This window comes from Pinus tabuliformis, chromosome 8 (genome assembly GCF_031772625.1).
Source record: "Pinus tabuliformis cultivar Carrire ecotype Pingquan chromosome 8, CPIR1, whole genome shotgun sequence".
Lineage (NCBI taxonomy): Eukaryota > Viridiplantae > Streptophyta > Pinopsida > Pinales > Pinaceae > Pinus > Pinus tabuliformis.
In genome coordinates this window covers 642167452-642175603 of record NC_142294.1, presented here as the reverse complement: position 1 = coordinate 642175603, position 8152 = coordinate 642167452, and the positions used below count along the sequence as shown (strand labels likewise).

Genomic DNA, 8152 nt, shown 5'->3' with positions numbered 1-8152 from the left:
ATAGCTACGAGGTTCAGATGCTATCATTAAATATTCTTGGAATGTTACAACTTTTCTAGTAAGTGTGCTTTGAAACATTGTTGTTGCTTTTCCATGGTGTTAGTGCAAATAAGCACTGCAACTAGTGCCATTATTTAGATTAAGTGCCGAAATCTAGGTGGTCTTGTAATGATGGAGTGATTGTTTTCTAGCTACTAAGGCCATATGCATTTTTATCTCTTATTTTGTCCTGAGATATTCAAATTCAGAATAAGAATTGAGGTCTCGTTTCCACTGTAGATTGCAGTCACTTTCTTGAACATAATATATAGTAGATTATCTTTTACTAATCAACTATGGATGTGATCCCTTGTAGGAAAGGAAATTCAAAGTGACTTTGATTTCACATTGATTTGTCAAAACATCCACATAGGAAAGGATATTCAAAGTGACACTGATTTCAGACTGATTTGTCAAAATGGAGGCAAGAGAAAAGGAAACTTTGTATTCAACAATGCTCTTAATTTCATATGTACATGCACAGACATATTAGTAGAAAATATTGAAGGGTTTCCTAAGTAATATTTTCCATTCCACTGCATTCTTTACAACTTGTAAATAAATAACTCAGAACAATTCATTACATTACTCGTTATTCTTTATTAATCAGTGGTTAAGATTTTGATATTGAAATGGCTAAGATTTTTCTTCCTTCTGTGAAATTGTGTGTTCTATAATGCTTCTTTTCCATTCATTGTGTTAGCATATAAAGTGTGTCTAATGGAGTAGGAAGATTGGAAAGTCTTGTGATCCTTGAACTATGTTACAAGGCAGAAACCCAACGGGGAAGGGTAGGTGCATCCCCACAAAGGGGTCACAAATACCAAAGTTGGTATTGGCTAGTGCCTTGAGCTGGAAAATTTCCTTTACCCTTGTATTAATAGTGAATCTGGAGAGGATTCTAATATTATCTTTATATGATTTATATCAGTTAAGATTGATGAATAAAATTCATGAGACATGAGCTAAGATGTCCTTGCAAGGTGGTTGTTGATTATTGGAAGCTATGATGGCCATTATGTCAGGCCAGGTGGTCGCACTCCCTTGATCGTGAGCATGATTGTAATCAAGATGGGAGACTTCATAGTCTAGATTGATTGTTTAGCAGTGATAGTTAGTGGGCTCATTCACAAAAGCTTCTATTTCACTAATCCTTTTTATAGAGTTGTCAGATTAAGTTTCCAAAGGTTTTAATTACACTATAGAGTTGAGTTCTGAGAGATTTGTGATTCACAGTGTTAAGTATAGCAGCTATGACACTTGAATGAAGACAAGCATAGTAGAGGTATCAGACTCTGTTATAAGCGTACCTGCATATTATAAGGGACTTGGTTGGCTTTTTTATAATTTTATAAACAAGTTCCATGTCGTGGAAATGTGAAAAAAAAACAGTGATATTGCCACCATGGGGCTCTTGTCATATATGGTTTTATACTTTTTCAAAAAATTCTCTAAGAGTTCACAATGCTAAGATTCACTAGGACTTTACAAAGTTTTATTATTTAGTGAAAGACTCGCCAAGATCTTACCAGATTTTATAATTGAGTAAAATATTCGCCATGCCTGGTGAGAGATTCGCCAAAAAATTATATATACATATTATATTATTGATAAAATCGCCTTCCATTTTTCCTATATATCATGGAGATTTGCCCATTTATTATACATATAAATTTAGGGGGGGTTCTTAAAATTTTCCCTGAACTTAAGATGTATTTATGAAAAGTATCAAAAATAGAGGGAAAAATAGGAATTCTGGAGGAAATAACATATTCTGGAACATAAGAGTGAGGTCAAGCTTAACAAGGATTGAAGATCCAATAGTCGATGCGTTATCTCCAACACTTGGGAACTCAAAAACCTCCCAACGTAAGTGTTCCGACAATGGATAGAAAGATAATGAATTCAGTATAGGAAGAAACAATGATGAGGAAAACGACCCATCATAGGTTGAAGTTTCTACCATGATCTTATTTTGTTTACATATGGTCACTCACAATCCAGATTACTCAACATTTTGAGTCTATTAAACCTAAATAGAAAGTTGCCTCCTTCATTTTGTAAACCAAATATTAGGAAGACATTCTCCAAACACATGGAGGTTTTGAGTCAGTTAAAGAAAATAATGAAGTCAACATTGATGCAGGGAAGTCCCCCTCCTTTTGTAGTCTTGTACACAAATTAGGTGAACAAGCATTCAAATCATTTCAAAAGCACCTAAAAATAGTTAATGCTGATATAGTAGAACTTAAAATTGATGATGATCATGACTGGCTCAAGGTATGGCCAAGGGAAGGCATCTAACTTATGTAAATTATAAATAAATTTGATTTTAGTTTATATAATAACTAAATAAAATAAAAATGTTTCCATGTTTCGTAGCATTCTATATAATCTTCTGCATCTAAACACAGTGTCCTAAAGAACTATAATAAACATTGATTAAAGAATTAATCCATACTTGAATTCATCCTTTATATAAGTGGACCTTTCCAGGAAGAATTTCAATTTATGTCCGTTGAAACAGGGACACAATTCGTGTGTTCTCAGAGCATGGTTATAAAACCATGCACTTCAATTCATATGGATCATGCAATCCAAGATGCTTATTCGAATTCAATGGACATATAGGACTTTAACAGGTCATAAAATAAAACAACAACAAATTTATGGTGAGAAAGGTAAGATCGCTAAGTATGAGTGTATTAAATACTCATACTATGAAAGAAGAAAGTGTTGGGAAACCGGATGAGATCTCCAAAGTCACCCATGGGTAGCCCAATAGTAGTTTTAACTTGAAGTGTCATATGCTTAAAATAATTACATGGCTGCCAGGCACAAAGCATGAATGAGTAGAAGATGCCACCCATAGTTACCTAAAGAACAATACAAACAATGATTTATATACATTAAATAATAAATTACTCACCCATAATGAATAAAATCATGAATTGAAACTTCACACCAACACAGTTCATAAAAAATCAACAACATATTTCATAGTGTGACATCTTAACCTGAATTCAACCAAGAACTGAGAAAAACATTAAGCCACTAACAAAGTTACAATCACATGAGAACACATATGAAGAGATTGAAACTAGAAGCCTTTCTAGCAATTATTAGGATACAAACTGATACAATCAATCAGTCTGTTGATGAAGAGACACATGAGACATCAATTCATAAGGCAACAAGACATTTGCAAGAATGGTCTGAGGAATGAGTATACATTCATATAGATATGTATTGATTTATTACTCACTTTTGGCTCATATTATGGCAATTATAATTATATTATCACAAGGAAAGAAGATTTTTTAACAAAACACTCTAGAAGTTAAGAAGATGGACTTCTTAGTTAGTAGAAATGAAATACAATTTAACAGATACAAGCCACCAAAATTTTAGCAAAAGATGGTTGTCAGTAACTTTTGTTTTCCATAGTTCTTGCCTCTACACATCATGAAATGCAATAGCATTAAACTTATTGTTTTCCCTCATACAAATAAGTTCCTATTTTTACCACTTTGAAGTTTTGGTGAACATGTTAGATTCATCTCGGGATTCCAGACCATAGAAACTGTTACACAATTTACTGTCAAAAAAATAGATTGAAAATCCTGATAAAGAACCGGAGTTTATGTTATCAAAGTGTGTCACTGTAGCTACTGTCAAGTTATAATGTTTAAATAAATGCAGGAGATAGGGTATGAAGTGAAGACCCATCTATTTACAACCCTGGTCTGTGCATTTTCCAAGGAAGGTAAGAATCTATTTACAACCTTGGTCTGTGCATTTTCCAAGGAAGGTAAGCTTGATGTTGCATTGTCTTTGTTGGATGAAATGAAAAGCAATGGATTGGGTGTAGATATTGTCTTGTATAATGTCTGCATAGATTGTTTTGGAAAGGTAGGTAAAATAGATATGGCCTGTAATTTCTTTCATGAAATTAAGGCACAAAATATCAGACGCATTGAAGTAACTTATACAACTATGATTGGCATACTTTGCATAGAAAATAGATTGGATGAAGCGGAAGAATTGTTTGAGAACACAAAACTCAACAGAAAGGTTCCATGTGCTTATGCATATACCATGTTAATTATGAGCTTTGGAAATGTTGGCACTTTTGATGAAGCTTACAATTTACTAAACATAATGAGATAAAGAGGATGCAAACCTGACGCCATGACATATAATAATTTTATTACATGCCTTGGAAAGAGAGGCAGAGTGGATGAAAATTATAGCCTTTTCACTAAAATTAAAAAGGATGTAGAATCTAAACACTCCATCTTCAATATTATGTTTGATATCCGATGCAAGGCAAACAAATTAGATGATGCTTACAAAGTGCTAGAGACAATGGCACAGACAGGTATGTTTCCAAATGTAATGATAGTTAACATGATGATTGATAGGTTGTGAAAGATGCAGAAGATGGATGATGCTTGCAACCTTTTTGAGAGTTTATAAATGTACCTGAGAATAGATAAGATGGTATTTAAATTTATAAGCGAGCTTAAATGTTAATGATCATGGTAACAAAAGAGTTTATGATTCTATTTGTTGGAGCTTCTTCATTTAGACAGGACATGAAAATGGGTTAATAAGTTTACCATCATTTGAAGGCATGCTTCTACTCCTTTGACACCTCACCAATATTTTGTTGTTCATTTTTTTTTTTATAAATAAAGTTTGAACAATAAACTAGAGAATATGTCCATAATTTTTTTTTAATTTTCCTTTTTAATAAAGATTTTGTTTTGGCAATGATATTGTAAAATTTCCCAACCTTTAGTGGATCTTCCAAGTTGTAATTAAGAAGAAGTATGGTCAAGATGCAACAAATGTTGGAGATGAAGGAGGCTTTTCTCCAAACATTCAGGTGCTTCATTGAATTAAGAGTGAATATTAAACTACAACATTTTTGTTTCTGTAATTGTTATTGTATTAAATGTTATCTTGTTGAAATACAGGAGAATAAAGAAGCCATGGAATTATTGAAAATTGTCATTGAGAAAGAAGGATATACTGGCAAGGTTGGCATTCTTTTCCTTTGTTTCATTAGCTACAATTTTGAGATTAGTTACTCAATTACTCATGAAATATTCTTTCAATTGCCAAGTTGTTATTGGCATGGATGTAGCTGCTTCTGAGTTCTACACTAAGAAGGATAAAAAAATATGATTTGAACTTTAAGGAGGAGGTGAGCCTCTATTTTGCGTTATTGATACCAATGTAACGAATTTAGCATGCTCTCTATAATTAACATGTGCATTGACATGTGGACTTTGTTAACATCAAAAAAATAATTTCAATGCTGAAGAAGGAACAATACCATTATCGCTCGAGTTTTACACCCTTCTTTCCCTTGTAAATAAGAATTAAACAAAAGAGGCCTTAATTAGAAGGAAACCCATTAGAGAAATTATGCTATTTATTTGGATATAATTGTCTTCTTTCCTTGGAATTGGATCCCTCCAGAATAATAATGGTAGGAAGAAGATATCAGGATCTGACCTAATCAAGCATTATGAATTATTTATTGATGATTATCAAATTGTATCTATAGAGCACCCATTTGATCAAGATGATTGGGCTCACTATGCAAAATTTACATCCACAATTGGGGAAAAATTGCAAATGGTTGGGGATTATCTATTGGTGAAAAATCCAAAGGTACGTTCTTGTCTTTTGACACTTGCTTTCAATTTAATCATTGAGTTTTCATTGCCCCAACCCATTCTTCATCGTCATATTTTTCTTTCTACTTTTGTTTCAATTTTCTTTCATATATGTACATGTACTAGTGCAACATGTTGGAAAGGTGATCAATGAAAAATATTCCAATGCTCTTTTACTAAAGGTAAATAGATTGATCCTTAATTTTGTATATTTATTGTTGATGTGACATATGATGTCTAATAATTTTTTACAACCTGTTGTAGGTGAACCAAATTGGTTATGTTACTGAAAGTATTGAAGCATTAAATATGTCCAAACATGTTGGATGGGGAGTGATGACAAGCCATTGCAAGTATTGATTTAATGTTCTTTTTCCAAGTCTCTTTCTTTCAGTCGTTTTTGCAATTTTACTTCATATGTGATATTGCTGTGTATTTTTTTATGTTTCTCTCATTGTCTGTATGCACCAGAGAAATGGAAGACACCTTTATTATAGATCTGGCAGTGGATTTGTCAATAATAATACTCATTTTTCAGTTTTTGATTGCATTATAGTGTGTAGAGAGATTAGTGTGTTCAAGATGTGTTGAATGTGAAACCTTAGTGTGTATGGTGTTGAGCGTTTAATCCTTGTTCGATTATATACTTTAGGATTGAAGGTTTCTAATTATCATGAAGAAATTAAGGTAAAAATTCACTTCTGACCTATAAGGGTTGTGTGTCTGCATCATTAGGGCCAAATCAAGATAGTTTCCCCTTGCATGTCTGAGCAACTTACCAAATATAATCAGGTGCATTTATATTATGGTATTCTAATTTTTTTGGAATCAGTTATCGGTTTTGTATTTTATTTACAGTTTCATCATCAAATTTGCATCTCTTCGAATTGAGGAGGAACTGAATCCTACAATAGTGTATGCAGGAGCAATTTTCCACAAGCATGTAGAACCATACTAAAGAAAAATGTTTCGTCATGTTCAAGAATGTTTTTGATGTTTAGGATATGGTGAAATCAATAAGATGTTTTTCCATTTTCAATAATTATTATCTTTGTTTTGTTTGGAGAGAGCCTCGATTAGAGTGGTGCTGGAAGTAATAAAGGCTATGTGTATGTATCAACAATAAAGTCGAAATACCCTTTTCTTCTTGGATTCGTTGATTATTCAAATTATATTTTTAAACATTTGAATACTACCATTTGGACCTGGACAAGATAACACCTAGCACTTACTTTCAACCAAATCATAAGCATGTTTTGAATTTAACTCATATTTTCTTTAGATCCAACCATGAATCCTATGACACTAGAGATAGATAACTTATAGGGAACAAGATCAGGACTTCATATGCAACACATATCACTCTTGCAATTAATATAAAAGGTTGTTATTCTTTTAACAAATTCATTTATTCAAAATTTCCTAAACATTGTGCTACGTGAGAAACACCTAAAAGTTCACACATAAGCTTATGTCATTCTTGCAAAATAAACAAAAAACACTTGGTGAAAATTTGAAAACAAAACAAAAGCAGTGATATTTCCATCACATGGCTTTTGTTTCTTATATAATGCAATTTTCCGATCAACTATCATACATTATTTATTATATGTTGTCTTTTTCTTTCCATTTGTTTTCACAAGGTATCTACAACTTGAGATTTTTAGCATGTAATTTAGTTAGCATGACTGTGCCTAAGCTTTTCCTGAAGGTTGAATTATAAGTTTATAAGGTGTTATTTTCTATGGTGACATTTTATTTTCTTTGCTTATACAAGTAATCTAGCCACATGGTGGCCACTATTACCCCACTAAATAAAACTTGTTCGAGTTTCTTTCTTTTTTGGATAAAAATGGCAGACATTGCTGATGTTGAGGTATATGCTGTATAAATATTTTATAGTTTACTTTAGCTTATATTCTAGTGTTTATCATCTTTCATGCCTTATACTCTGCATTGTGTCTTCTTTCATTTTCAGAAGAGGAAATCAATATTGTTTGTAAGAAGAAAAAATTGAAGAAAGAGGAGAACAATAACACTGGAGTGAAAAATGCAGAGAGAGAGAAAAGAGAATTGGTATAGTGATACCCTTAAAGCCAATATCCTACATGAGACATACACATACAAATTGATGGTCAAATCTCTAGAGTTGGTGAATTCACCTGCAATGCCTTGGCAAGGTTTTGAAGTGATGAAACAATATTTCATGTGTAAATTGTATTCCAACCGATATTAAGTTAGAAACTCATATTGTAATACTTGACATTTTATATAATATAATTTGTGGTTGAAATTATTTATAGTTTCACTTGATATTACTTAGTATCGTAATTAACATATGTAACTTTGTATTTTCACACTAGATGAACATGCACATTGTATGCCAATTTTTTTTTTTTTTTAATTTAGTTGCAAAATAATAG

The 8152-nt window shown here is 32.2% G+C and overlaps 1 pseudogene; it reads left to right on the top strand.

The window, feature by feature from the left end:
• The first annotated feature begins 1012 nt into the window (after positions 1-1012).
• LOC149237172 (enolase 2-like) lies at positions 1013-6687 on the top strand (annotated as a pseudogene).
• Positions 6688-8152: the final 1465 nt, after the last annotated feature.